Source organism: Alosa pseudoharengus, unplaced genomic scaffold (assembly GCF_046254945.1).
Source record: "Alosa pseudoharengus isolate Yale_2024_CS ecotype anadromous, Long Island Sound unplaced genomic scaffold, YU_APseudo_1.1 YU_APseudo_1.1_scf_10, whole genome shotgun sequence".
Lineage (NCBI taxonomy): Eukaryota > Metazoa > Chordata > Actinopteri > Clupeiformes > Clupeidae > Alosa > Alosa pseudoharengus.
This window is the reverse complement of record NW_027468565.1, coordinates 12562691-12577687: the sequence shown is the minus strand read 5'-3', so window position 1 is coordinate 12577687 and position 14997 is coordinate 12562691.

Below are 14997 nucleotides of genomic sequence, written 5' to 3'. Positions count from 1 at the left end.
TTGACCAGCGACGCTGGCCAGCCCACTTCAGACCGAATCAATTTGGCAAAAAAAAACTTGAAAAGAAGAGAGATGAAAGAGAAATGGAAAATCACTACCCGAAGCAGCCACTGAAACAAATCACACATGACATCTATGTTGATTGAGATGGAGTCATAGTCAATTGTTTAGAAAGTCCTATCTGACAACAGAGCACTTACACTTCGCTCAATGCATCCGTGAAAAGGCCTAGCTTACCATTCTGCCTACCTCTTGTAGTTACCTAATTTGCATTTTCTCTCATGCCCTTAAGATTTCCCCAGTAATCTTGACCTTACAAACATGACCTGACTTCCTAGGCAAATAGTGATTATCATTTAACCAACCAACACTAAATGAGCCAGCAGTGCTCAGTGCCCTTTATTTTCGAAGGAGGATGTGCATGTGTTTTCTCTCCAGTTTAGAACCAATGAGAGTTAAGTGGGTTCATGTTTTGTCCTTTCCCTTCCTGTGGTGCATATAGTCTAAAGCAGCTAGCACACTGACAGTCCTTACTGTGAGTCTTTCTGCAATTTCATATAAACAATTTATGTGTCTCAGAGGTGATTCTATACATAGACTTACGAAAGCAAACCGGTTCGTTGATGCTTTCCCAGTCACTATAGGGAACAGAGGCTAATGAGATATGTTCTCTCTGTCTCTCTCTTTCTTTCACACGTACATACACACAAACACACACACACACACACACACACACACACACACACACACACACACACACACACACACACACACACACACACAGAGACACATGCCTGTGCTAGTCCACACTGTAACAGCATGAAGCCGGCTCCTCTTGTGTCTTAATTAGGCGTCACACTGATAAGTGCATCCCGCCACCATCCCATCTCCCCTCTCCTGCAGCCAATAGATTTGTCAGAGAGGGATATTCTGCCATGGAAATCACCTACAGAGTTCACACAAGGGAGGGGCAATGAGATGCCCACTCCCTAGTGGAGCTGCCACTGCATCCATCATGACAAACAGGGGCCAATGCTAATTAAGCAGAGGTCAAAGATGCACAAATGAGCACAAGACTATACACATGCCAAAGATGACTGGGGTCTGGATATATGGACTAACATTCACTTTTCAAAGTGACACAGAGTCAGGAATAACAACAAAATGACCAATAGCTTTTTCAGATTTATTTTGATAACTGATGACTCCTAGCAAACAAGCCTTAAACTATAAAAGATCAGGAAACATTTACTTTCATGTTGTTTGGGTGAGAATTATTTTGCTGTCAAGCACAGATATCAAATAAGACATAATAATATCAAATAAGACATCTTCATCTATCCTGGACACAAAAAACTGTAAGACACTGTAAGACTGATACTAAATATGTTCCCGTCACATTGTTTTCAATGCAGAAAAAAAACATAATTGCTTCAGTGTCGGCTCCTGGTCTTTATTCGTCTCCTCATGTCAAACAGCACTGCTTTGATCAGCTCTGATGGAGCGTTCCCCAGCTTAGCACTCTTCTTTTGAATCATGTATATACACTATGGATGTGTCTTAAACAGCAGCTTTCCTCTTTGTAGTAATGGGGGGGGTGGTGAGCTGTGAATGGTATTGGTGTTGATGCCTTAGGCGAGAGATCTTACCAAAATGGGCTCTCCCACTGCCTCTGGAGTAAAGCAAACAGCCTTGAGCTTCTGAAGTAAAAAAAAAAGCAAAGTGAAGTCTCTGAATGACGATGGATATCCTAATGCCATGAGATGTTACTAGGAAATGCAATGGCGGTACAGAACAGCTGGGAGAGGCATATTGAAGTCAGGAGCTCAAGGTCTTTCTTAAGAAGCCTCCAAATGACCACAGTGGGCTCAGCTGTGGATAACTATCAAAACACATTTGTTGATTTGACATTTGGTGGATAACAATGTGTAATAAACTTTTACCACCTGTAGGAAATAGCAGGTTTTGCAGTCACACAGAGAGGTGTGAGACACAGTCAAGCGGGTGGGACCACACAATGTCCAGGCAGCTGTTTTTCACATGATGTCATGATCAATCTGTATTTCAGTCTATCTGGAAGCAAAGGTCAGAAGAGAACACAGACATTTTAAGAGGAGATGGCAGCTCACAGCAGGGTGCATATCCTTCTGCTTCCCTGGGCTGTTCCCTTTAAACCTTATCAACAACTGCTGCTATCCACAGTGGCAGGTTCTGTTTTCAAATAGCAGCATGATGAAAGTAGTGAATGTGATGAAGCAAAACGAACAGTTTAAATTTAATCACACAACAAAATTTCCCTGCACTGACAAATCCTGCTTTCCTTTTGTACAGAGCTGCCCATTCACTCCCAGCACCAGATGTTTACAGTGCCTTTGATAGCATCACAGGTATTGCTTGATGTGCAACAATAGATCCCCTATGCCCACACATCAATCTGGTTCATCAGCTCCCATCCCAGCACACTTTGATTAACAGAAGCCCTGGCCACAAGGAATCCATGTATTGGACATGAGTCTCTCTCCATTGCAGAGCTGGTTTTCTCACAGTGAGATAAAAATAGACCCAGTGTATAAACAAACTTAATGATATTTACCGCTCTCTACCAGCAGCACATCTTCTGTGTGCTAGAGCTCTGGAGAAAGGGACATAAGAACACAGATACATCACAGGGAGAACTTTCTTTGGTGTTGATATGGTGATAGAATGTACTATATTTAGCAAATATGTTAACATGCAACAGCTCTCTTTTATTTCAAATTAAAGACTAGTGAGCATGGCCTGTACTTTATGGCACAATGGACACGTTATGCCTAATTCAGTAAACATAATGCCAATGTCAATGTTTGAAGAAAGTAGAGATTTTGTTTTTCTTTGGTTACAATAATGGATACAGTGTTGTTGATGTCATGAAAATATGTACAGTGTTGGAAACCTTGGCTAACTGTGTCGATTTTATTTACTGGTCAGTGGTCTCAAAAAGTTGTTCAATTATATTTACATGTCTATGTTGTATTTATAACAGTGACAACTGATGTCCTGAAATTTAGCACTCTATACTTGATACATCTTAAATCATATACACCTTATACGGTATCAACTTAACAATAGTCAGTCCTGTCCTAATATTCTTAGGGATGGCCTGTAGACCCTTTCAACTGCATAAACAAGCATGTGTGTTCCTATGGCTAACCGTTACTTGGGGACAAAAAACAAACACAAACAAAAACAAGTTTTAAAGTCAACATTTTGCACAACATTATGTTAAAGTCCATTTAATTTTCATTTTAAAGTATGAGCGCTGGTTTTGAATGTTTAAACTGGAAACCCATGGGAAAAGATTGATAGGATCTATTACTGTACTGTAAGTGCCCTCCTTCAGTCCACAGAAGTTCTGTGGCTTTTCTGCGCTTCATTATATGCTCTGCGCATTGAGCTTTGCCTGAAATGGTGATGACTGGAATAGATGTCATTACATCAGGCTGCCGGCTGCTACGGTGTGTGCAGACAGCACTGCAGGTGCATGGGTAATGATGTAGAAAGTTAACGTTGCTATGTCTCAGGAGAGGTCAGGGCCCTATTGTTACTTTCTGTTTCTATGGTGACAGCAGGATGTTTCCTTACACTGTCATGTGGAGCCGTGGGCAATGTGGATAGAAGCTTTTAGCACAGTGGCAATCTGACATTGACAATTTTAAATGCCACCATGTGCAACCACAGAGCTTTTTCCCTCTCTCTCTTTTTTGCTTTGTCACATGTCTCAGCAAACTATGCTTGTGTGTGAGTGTGCATTCACAAGAAAGCTGCCCCAAATAGTCCATACAAATATATTGTACAGCTTGCCAAAAATGAGAAAAGAACAAGACCAAGTGTTGTGCTTGTGCATGTGACGAATCAAAAAGAAAGGAGAGTATGCACTTAGAAAAAGCCAATTAAAGGATGGAACTTTTTCTAAAACAAAAGCTACCTTTATTTTTCATTTCCATGGCAACATGCTCCGTTACTGGCTGGCCTGACAGAGACCTTTATGTTCAGTATAGAGGGAAAGAGGGAAAGAGGAAGACATGATGAAAAAGAGAGAGAGACAGACAGAGCATATTACCATTATCTCATGGTGAGCACATGCTCTATCCCATAATAATAGACTAAGCCATGATTCAGACAAGCAAACCAGAATCCCCAGTCTCCCTATACCTATTCCGACTTCAGGAGTTCTCCTAGGCAGCAAGCAATGTTGAGTATGATGTTTTAAACACCTTGCGGCTAGGTGGCAACTAAATCCAATTGATTTACAATTGCAATCTCCCTTATGCTTCAGCACTTCATTTCGCACAATATTATGTGCAGCGAAAGGTTCAAAATCAGCTTCAGCTTATTTCTCCTTCTCTCAGTGTCTATCTCGGGGGGGGGGGGCGTGTCTAAAGGGCAGCACAAAAAAAGTAAGTGAGCCAAGTCTGAGCACTTGTGCTGAAGGTGTCATATCCCAGCAGCACTGTTAGGTGAGTGGATGTTGGTTTAATGGGAGGAAAGAGAGAGAGAGAGAGAGAGAGAGAGAGAGAGAGAGAGAGAGAGAGAGGTGATCTTAGAGGTAAGAGAGAAGCAAGTGGAGGGAGTTCAGAGGCCACTATTTGTTTGATTTCAGTGATTACCCCCAGTCCATATTACCCTCATATCTGTGAGCCCCAGTGGGACATGTCTTTTACAACAAACACTAGCCCGGGCATACTGGGCATCTGATCACAGGAGCAGTGTTTTGCTCAGACAATGTTTTTGGGCATCCAATTAAGCACAATATCCTCTCCTGTGTCCTTCCCCAAAGCTAGGGGACCATCAACTATAGCTGGAGGTCCACTAGTCAAGGAAAAAGCACATGGTACAAAAGAGGACCATTAAACATTCACAAGCAGACAGCACAGACACCCAGTTGGGCTGTCTTTCCCTTACTTTAGATGGACTGTTCATAGACAAAACTTTCATAGAGTGGAATAGCCTGCTCAATACTGATACAATACAATATCACAAGAGCATTGAATGTCCTATGTATAAATGCATACAGTAGTCTCATACACATGTCAGGTCATACTGAATGAAAGTTTGTCTAATACTCAGCTGTTGAATGGCCATTCTCCATTCTCTAAAATAATGCATAGAACAAGGGCTGTTCAAATGTAAACCTCAAATGGAACACTGTGATGATGGTGGGATCCAGCTCTAACTCACAGTCACACCCATCTGACATCTCACTTTAAAGTTTGCATTTTGCTGTTTGTGTTGCAGGCACTTACGGAACTGTTTCTATCAGTTCACTACTGTACATGGACTGCAAACAAATTACACCACAATAAATAGCATGCAAATATTATGTTTCCTTTCATGTACCTCATTAATTTAATGTAAATTTGATTGCACACAATGAGTGTATACATGCAGACATATATATGCAAATGTATGATCATTTCTAAAATAAAGAAAACCTTGACAACAGATGAATCTATATAAAAAATTAGATACCATAGCACCAAGCCCATTAAAATCTGAATCCTAGATTCCTGAGACAATAATACAAGCTGTATGGAGAAGACTTTGAAGTAACTAGGGCATCAGCAAAGCCCATTACTGACTGCCATGCATGCATATGAATATAATAAGATTGTTGTCTGAATGAAAGGGAGTCACTTGTTCAAGGCTTGTCTGCCCTTCTTGCAAGGCTTGTCTGCCCTTCTGTGATTGTGTCAGGGATACGCTCATTATATCTCTTCCAAATTAGTGTTACAGCTTTAATATGTGAAGAGGGTAGATTTTGAGTCATTCAATTTTTTACTTTTGGTATTATGACTTACATAATGATGCACAATTAAATTAATTGTGAAAAATCTCATGTGACTGTAAAAGGCATATGGTTCAGGTTCTGCAGTTGTCTGGTGAGTCAAGTGGCTATATACAGTGTATGAGTGGACATGAGGTATTGCATATGTACTGCAGGTTTCTTCCCTACACCTAAGGTCTGTTAACTTTTGAGTAATGCTAATTTTCAAGATGCTCACATGTCATCGTGAAATCTATTTCTGTCCAGTGTGTGACCTTTCAGCTCTATGGCAATGGACACATTTCTCCTATATGGACCCGGCGACAGACTGTTGCGATGTCTAGCGTCATGTCTGGACACTCTATTGACCCGTCTGGCTTACCAAATTATAAAAGATCACCTGCCCTCCATGACATTCAACATGACCATAGGCTCATGCAAGGTTGAAGCTGGGCTCAGCAGAGTCCCTAAAAGGACTTCTCTCCACACACAGCGTGGTTCATTAGAGCTGGCTTTGCCTTCATGTCTGTTGTATGAGATCATTTGTGTGCCGTCTGAATATTATTGATCACCCTGGAGGAGATTAAAGCTCTGAGGGCTACGAAGGAAGTGCGGTGGCATCCCAGGTTCCATAGCTGATGATGAATTGGAGATGTGCATGTGATAGTGGTACTGGTGGAGTGGGGGGGGGGGGGGGGGGGGGGGGTCATTATTATTTGTCATGGCGACGGAGGTTCTTGATTAAAATCTCCTGCAGTGCAGTGGATAATTATTACTCTTGTAGAAGTTCCTCTCTTAAGAGTCAACGTTGTGTCGCACTTCAGAATTTAAAATGAGAGAGGGAATGCCACCACATTCAAAACATGAGAGCAGACCCCGGGGAATGGGCCACACTGCAGTAAGTAAGTTCCTTTAGATTGATATACAGTACAGATATACAGTGTGTTGGGATGTTTGATTTGGCATAATAGATGCTGTTTGTGGAGTTCCTTGCCTGTCCATGGCCAAGTTGAAGTTCCTTTTTCATAAAGTACATTGTTTTTATCACTATTAAATATGCTTAATGTTAGCTTTTTCAACTTTATTTGAAACTATTATTTTTAACTAACATGTTGCTATACTGTCGCTTTGGACAAAAGTGTTTGACCATAACCCTAACCATATTTTCTTGCTGGTTGTTCCAGCAATGAGAGTTATACCTGTTCATACATGCTTCTTCATTTCTCATAGATAGATCATGTTTATATGTAGCCATGGTAACAGTACTATAAATGCTTACTGTCTAACGTCAAGTCAAGTCAGTTTTATTTTTAAAGCGCATTTAACATGCACAGAGTGCAACCCAAAGCGCTCCACAAACAAGACACATAACAACAAGACAAAAGATGCCGGATGGAGCGGCGTAGTCGTGAACTGAACGTGAAACGTGAACTGCCTTTGTCAAATAAACGGGTAAAAAGAGAAAATGAGGCATTCTGGTCAGACAAAGTTCTGTTAATACATGTGGATAAATCATACATTTTATGAAACATGGCATTTCAGCTCATTCTGAGCAATTCTTCTTCTGAGCAATTCTAAAAAAAACAGTCTGTAAGTTTTTCCACCACACATTGTTCGTCATTGCTCTAGCTGAGTGGCAGAGGTCTGTGAAGCACATTGCTAGATAATAAAGCCGCCATTAGAAGCTCAAGGCTCCGTGCTGCCTATGAGAATCAGGAGGTGAGGACTCTACTTAGCATGCATGGAGATGTATGCACGGGGGCGATGACTCTGAAACACAGCGTGCGTCTGTTCAAATGCAGGGTCAGAGCCCATGGATGAGGAGGAGGAGGAGGATTGAGAGAGGAGGAAAAAGATAGAGCTGATGGGAAAGAAAGAAAAGGGAGGGAGGAGAGGAACGCAAGGTTATGCCTGCAGCAAGTGGAGGACTGCTCAAGTCTCTCTTGACATTGATTGCTCAATGGCATTGTGAGCTTGGCGCATTAACAGCTCGGCTCTCTCTCTCTGTGCCTGGCAAGGCCTGGACCTGCAGTTGACCCAGAGCAGTGCAAGGCAGGGCAGAGCGGGGTGGAGGAAGGAGAGCAGAGCAAATCCGAGCAGAATAAAGCCAGCCATGCCTGCCGCCGCCGGTCAAGCATCCAGGCCTTGCTATTAGAGCACAGGGGCTGGACTCTCCAAGGAGGACATCCTGGCCATCAACTGTCCTTTCAATTAGGGGACAAGAAACAGAGACATGCCTGAGCGGAAGTAATACCACAGAGAGTCGTTCCACCCAGTTCACCACACTCCCCCTATCTCTCTGAGCTATCAGTGCGGATCTCTCAAGTTCATGTCAGTGAAAAGCTCTATTTCGAGTGTATCTTTCATGAATAAACTTTGTGTGTGTGCTGGTTACTATGGCTACTATACTGCTGGATAATGCCGGAATGCTTGCCAAAGTCAGTTCCCTTTGTTGTTCAGGGACACTTGGAAAAAGGTGTTCTCTTGCTATTGTGTTGGCTTGCAGTGTTTGTGGAAAGGTTACTAGTAGCGTACACATGATGCCTGCAAAAGTTAGACAAATCAGGGTCTCAGGGTCCTCCTACAGTTGATAAGTGCAGTAGGCCTAATAAACAAACTAAATATGCATCTTTTGCAACACAACTCTGATACAATGTAGAGGGAATGCACCGACAGCAGTCTGCAGAAAGAGATCTCCGAATTCCTTTTCTGTTTCAATTATAGGAGAGGACTTGGGCTGTTTTATTAGCAAAATGAGGCTTTACAAAGTATTACAAAGTATGGAGGGATGCCAATAATTGTGGGAAATTATTTATTATTAGATGAGGTAGTTTCCATTCAGAGTTGGATTTTTCCTCATTGTTTTCATTGTGAGCCTAAGATAAACTACTAGAAGATGATTTTTTGAGTGCCAATAATTGTGGAGGAATTAACTCAAATGTAATATCAGATAAGACAAGAACAACAGGATGCCTTAAATGAAAGTAATTTATTCTTAATTAATACACATGTTAATACAATAATATGTAGGTTATCTATCCATTTAATTATTTATTGAATTCCCTCTTTGGCCTACATGTAGTAAGGCCCCTTCTCTTAATTATAATAATAATAATAATAATAATAATAATAATACCTTCGACTTATATAGCGCCTTTCATGATACCCAAGGTCGCTTTACAACACATGGATGGGGGGACCTCACTAGTAACCACCATCATGTGTAGCACCCACCTGGGTGATGCACGGCAGCCATTATGCGCCAGAACGCTCACCACACACCGGCTTGAGGTGGAGAGTGAGGGAGTGAATGAGCCAATTACAGTGGGGGATGATTAGGGGGCCAGATTGAATGAGCCAGGTTGGGAATTTAGCCAGGACACCAGGGAACCCCCTACTCTTTACGATAAGTGCCATGGATCTTTAATGACCACAGTGAGTCAGGACCTGGGTTTAACGTCTCATCCGAAGGACAGCATCTCCTACAGTGCAGTGTCCCCGTCACAGCACTGGGGCATTGGGATCGATCTTTTTTGGTGCCACCTACTGGCCACCTACCAATACCACTTCCAGCAGCAACCTAGTTTTCCAAGGATGTCTCCCATCCAAGTACTAACCAGGCCCACACCTGCTTAGCTTCAGTAATTCAGCTAAGACAAGGTATCCATTGGTCTGGCTTGTCTCTTGACAAATCCGTGCAGAATTTTCCTGCTCTCTTCGTCTCTCTCTTCAGGGATTTTATCCGTGTGCCACACAGCAGGCTGTGGTGTGAGCTTCTCTTCCTCAGTGGTCAGTGTGGCCAGTGTGGTTGTATTCTGGGTAGTAATGCCCCTCCTCTCAAAAAATCCACGCAGGATTTTCATCCTCTCTTCTTCCATCACGTCTCTCTTCTCAGCGGTGTCAGGTGTGCGCCACACACTGGCCTGTGGTGTGGGCTTCCTGACTGTAGGCTGGTGTCTGGGCCAGTCCAGTTTCATCTGAGGCACAGGTCTCGCTCCTTCTCCACCACCATGCAGTAGGGATGAGCTATTACCGGCCTCCTCGTCCAGCTGAGGTGTCCCGTGGTCGATAGATGACTCTGGAGAGAGAGATGAAATTATGTTTATAATTAGTAAGTCTGACAACATTAAAATATCCACTTCAACTCTATTCAACCATCTGAAAATGTGATACTTACGGCAGTCCTCTTTGCCAAACTCTTGATCATCTCCATCAACCTTCAGTGGAAATGGACTCTTACTGTCCCCTTTGTCCAGCTGAGGTGTCCCACAGTCAATATATGACTCCTTCGGGTCTACAGTTGAGATGCAATGATGATTGTAATTAGTAAATTAAAATTAAAACTAAATGTAGCTGTCCACTTCAATTCTACTTAACCATCTGAAAATGTGATACTACTTAACCATCTGAAAATGTGATACTTACTCTTTGCCAACATGCAGCCGAGATGGGCTCCTCCCCATGTCCAGCTGAGGTCTCCCAGTCAACAGATGACTCTTTTGGGTCTGTGGAGAGAGAGTAAATCATGAAATCATGGAATTAGTAAATCTTACAACATTAAAATACAGTTGTCCCTTTCAACTCTATTTAACCACCTGAAAATGCTATACTTACTGCAGTCCTCTTTGCTGAACTCTTGATCACCATCTCCGTCAACATGCAGTGAATATGGGTTCCTACCACCCTCCTCTTCCAGCTGAGATGTCCCACGGTTAACAGATGACTCGTTCGGGACTGTGGATAGAGATGAAATGATGACAAATTAGTCTGACAACATAAAAATGTAGGTGTCCATTTTAACTCTATTCAACTACTTGAAAATGTGATAGGCCTACTTACTGCAGTCCTCTTTGCTAAACTCAATTAGTCAGAATTTTTTTTTCTTTTTTCTTTTTTTTTTTTCTTTTTCGCATTGCCAATTTTCCGTCAAGGATTCCCGGGACACTGAAAGATCGGGGTGCATGAAACTTGGTGGGCATGTAGCCCCACAAGGATAGCATGGAACCATTGTTTTTTTCGATCTGTAGCCCCCCCGCTGGACTGGACCCCCCGAAAGGAGGGTAGGGCGGACACAGTTTTCTGTAAATATCTCGAGAACTGTAGGGTTTAGGAGGACCACCTTTTTTTTGTAAGTTGATCTTAAGGGGCCATGTCAACCCATTCCATAACCATATATCATAATCATAACCATCATTTCATGTATAGCGCCACCTAGTTAAAAACGAAAAAGTAAAAATGAGGTGTTGTAATCGCAGGTATCTGGTGACCTAACATGGTCAAAACTGCACGAAATTGGAAGGGTAGGATTATTATGACACCCTCTGAATGCACGCCAAGTTTCGTGAAATTCCGTTCATGGGGGGCCATACAATAAATTAATTTATGTTACTGTACACCAACTGGCCTGTAGGTGGCCAGACACAGTTTTCTGTGAATATCTCGAGAACCGTAGGGCCTAGGAGGACCACCTTTTTTTTGTATGTTGGTCTTAAGGGGCCATGTCAACCCATCCCATTACCATTCAATTAAGGTATAGCACCACCTAGTTAAACATTAAAAAGCAAAATATTAGGTGTTGTAATCACAATATCCCTGGCTGACATGGTCAAAACTGCACGAAATTGAAAGTGTAGGATCATTATGACACCTTCTGAAAGCATGCCAAGTTTCGTGGACTTTCATTCATGGTGGGCCATACAATAAATTAATTTATGTGTACATTTAGTGACCGTACACCAACAGAGTTTTCTGTGAATATCTTGAGAACCGTAGGGCCTAGGATGACCAATTGTTTGTGTATGTTTTCCTCCAGGGGTCATGTTAACCCATTCAATATGCACACATGTGCATAAACAAATATTCACACACACACATACATTCATAGTAATCATACGTATGACACATACACACACAGTAGACATATGTACACATGCATGCACATGCACACACATAGGCACACCCACAAGCACATGCACGCACGCGCACACACACACACACACACACACACACACACACACACACACACACACACACACACACACACACACACACACACACACACACACATAAACACGTACACGCACACATGCACACAATTCAAGAATTTCTCAGAATTATGAACAGGCAAGATGGGGGTGGGGGTTGTATAAAATGTATTTTACATGTAAAATCTATGAACTAATCATGTTTTGGTACTTGTTGTCTAGCAGATACCAGTGAGAACTGAGCATGTTCCTGGAGTATGTTCCTATGTTTCCTATGGAAGAGTAGGTTCCTGCTGGAAGTGGTGTTGGTGGCTGGCCAGAAGGTGGCACTCTTCCCTGTGGCCAAAAGCCACCAAACAAATATCAATCCCAATGTCCTATTGCAGTGACAGGGACACTGTACTGCAGATGTTTTCCTTTGCATGAATGTTAAATTGAGGTCCTGACTCACCATGGTTGTTAAAGATCCCATGGCACTTATCGCAAAGAGTAGGTGGTTCCCTGATTTGCTTTATTTATGTACACATACATAAAGACACACACACATGCGCACACACATAAAAACACACACACACACACACACAAAGACACGTAAACACACACACACTACACATGCACACACACATACATGCACACACACACACAAACACATACACACACACACATGCACCCATACAAACACACCTACATACACAAACACAAGCGCACACACACACACACACACAGACACACACACAAAAACACACACAAAACACATATACACAAAAACAACCACACACTCTGCACACACTTAATTACAAACACACAACAAAGGAACAAAGTAGGAAATGAACACAATTTGACAAGCGTGACTTATTTTTGTGGAAAAAATGTGCTGGACTGGGCGGCGGTCATATTTTGTACCGCTCTGCAGTACATCTAGTTGTTAATGGGCGCAGCCATCTTGGAAATTGAAACTCGTAGTACTCTGGGTTAGACCGAGTTGACGAGTCGTGTTTGGACTTCAGAGGGCGTTCCGTTCCCTGGGCGTTTCCTTTGCAAGTTTGAACCGAAAACAGCTTGCAAAGCGACTTGAAAAGACAAATAGAATGGGGCATATTTTGCATACTCCCAACATGGCCGGCACCCACTTTACAACGTCAGGTGGCGACACCTAATTATAAGGCTCTTCACAATGCTAGAATGCTCCATTGACTTGAATGGGTTTTTCCAACGTTCTACAATAAAATAAGTAAGGGATAACCATACACATAATAGATTATGTATCTATTATGTCTATGGGGATAACGGCCGCCGAGGTGTCTTGTTATACGGAATTAATGGACGAGGGACGACGCGCAGCGGAGAACTCTGCTCGAGTCCATTAATTCTGTATAACAGGATACCTCAAAGGCCGTTATCCTGCTTATCACCCGGTTGCCACTATAGGCAATAGTCATGCCTTTATAGCACGCAAAGGAAACAAGCGGTTCCATTTAAAAATATGCCGACTTGTTCAGTTTGTTGGACAACTTTCTTTGGCCCTATAACAGCGATAGGTGATGTTTACAGTTGATTCCATTGTTGCGAAGCCTGCTTCCAGCCTCAACCATTGTCCTACTATGGTTGTTATAGTTACCATTCATAAGCATTGATATGGAACGGTGATTAAACTTTTTTTTTTTTACCAGATCTACTTCATAGGTGTCCCGTTATTCAGAATTAAAAGCCATTTAGAAAAGAGTATTTCTTCTCTCCAGGTGATACATTCATGTAATTACCGCTGCAAACATATAATTACCGCTGTCAATGGCAACAGGTTTTTTGCTTCTGATTTACATCTTTCAAATCACTCTGCAAGTAGTCCGGTGACTTCATGCAATGGAACTTCATTCAAAAGTGAAAGCAGTTGTGTTCTAAAGAATGTTTGATTCAAGTTCAGCGTGTGTTTCAACTATTTGTTTCTCCATTAGATGTAGCCTACATTTAATCACTAGCATGGGAATAACTGAAGCATCATCTGCGTCGGGCTCGGACATAAAAATGAAAATGCCTGGACAGCACTCTATTATGGACCATTGGCACAGCTTCCTTCACCGTTTCTAATGACTTACGCCATCGCTGTAGCTTTGTTTGGTTGTAGGCTACTTCAATCGGCAGGTCTTTTGGTCCACTTCGCTGCATTGCTCCTGAATATGGCTTCTATGCCAGTCCCATCATCTAGCCTGTCCACTGACCTATCTCCTTAAACTCAAGAAGATGGCCATTGAAACATAGCCACCATCTATGGGTGGTTTGCTTGACCTGACCTGGCAGGGCATTGCTAATCTTCTCCTGTCCTCTACCTGGCAGAGAACACAGAGCTCCCAATTAGTATGACAGTGCCTCATATGGGATGGGGACACCTTGGCAAGGTCAATCAATACATGATAGTTTGACATGGCAGATAATGAAAATTAGGTCTACCTTTATTATGAACATTTTATACATAAGGTTATACATCCAATGTCTCATAGGCCATGCCTACTCTCACTCATGTGTAAAATATTAAGATATACTGCTTAATAAGCCACTTTATAAGTAGTAATAATGATTGGTAAAATAATAATAATAATAATAATAAAGTAGCTATTTTATTAAATGTAAAGAAACTAACATGTTACGTCATTTCGATTAGCATTTTTTGCTATCATGCTAACTTGTGGTGAGTGTGGTCGCTAACATGCTAATTTGTTACATAATAAATATTAAATTAAATAATAAATAATTATTCTTAGGTGGGGGGGCATTAAAATGATTTGACGTTATGTTAAGGTAAAAAAAAAGAAGTGAAGAAAATGAAGAAGATGTAAGCTCTCATCCATTCATTGATCTAATTTATGAATATGTTTATTACACAGTTATTAAAATGTCATAAAAGAGCCAGATTTGTTCTAATAGCCCCAGAAAATCAGGCAACTATGCCCTAATAATCAATGTTGCAAAACAATTTCTGAGTGAAGCGTAATGACAGAGAATGTCTAATAAGGGCTCTTGTAATGACCAGGCACAAGGCAATCAGGAAATGAGGAATCAACCTAATAGCAGGTTAACATTAGCCTGATGTTGTCATACTCAAATTCTAGTCAGAATATGAGCCTGATACTGCTCCATTGGGACTTAATTATGGGGCGTGTTTCAACCGATACAGGGGGGGAATGCCTCTGCACTCAATTGGATAGACCTAACCAA